This window comes from Myotis davidii, unplaced genomic scaffold (assembly GCF_000327345.1).
Source record: "Myotis davidii unplaced genomic scaffold, ASM32734v1 scaffold991, whole genome shotgun sequence".
Lineage (NCBI taxonomy): Eukaryota > Metazoa > Chordata > Mammalia > Chiroptera > Vespertilionidae > Myotis > Myotis davidii.
The window spans coordinates 39,532-40,129 of record NW_006283137.1 but is presented as its reverse complement, the minus strand read 5'-3'; positions in this window follow the sequence as shown (position 1 = coordinate 40,129).

The following is a 598-nucleotide window of genomic DNA, read 5'->3' as shown; positions in this document are numbered from 1 at the left end:
ACGTGGGCTGGGGTCCCAGTCACACTGAGGAGTTGCACACGGCGAGGCTGTAACTCAGAACCCTGCACGTTGTTACTCGGGTTTTGAAATGGCTGGGGCCCACTCCTGACAGCTGCCTGTCATTGCTCAACAGGGAGCTGCTGCAGGCCCCGGCCTCCCGGGTGCTGGGTGCCAAGCCTGCCCTCTGCCACCTCCTGCCTGGGAAGGGCCTGGAGGGGCCGAGTGCTGTCTGCTGGAGTGGAGGACCCCGGACCCAACCAGGGCGCTCCCCCCCACACACACACAGGGGAAGGGGCACTGGGAGGGGCAGCTCCTGTGCCTCCACCACAGCTAGCAAGGGCGCAGGCAGCCTGGCAGGCAGTGCGGGCCCCGTCCTGTTTGCCAGCTGAGCGCAGCCGCTATTTTAAGGTGCTGATGGAAGGCAGTGTGAGGAATGCGACCCCAGATGGGGAGAGGGCAGGCGCTGGGCGCGCTGGAAGGGCAGCTGGCCACAACCTTGTTCAAAATGCAGGTTCCAGGGCCCCCCCCCCCAGTGGAACTTCTCCCCCTACTGAGGCCAGCCAATGACAGTGGAGATTATGAATGAGAAAAACATTTA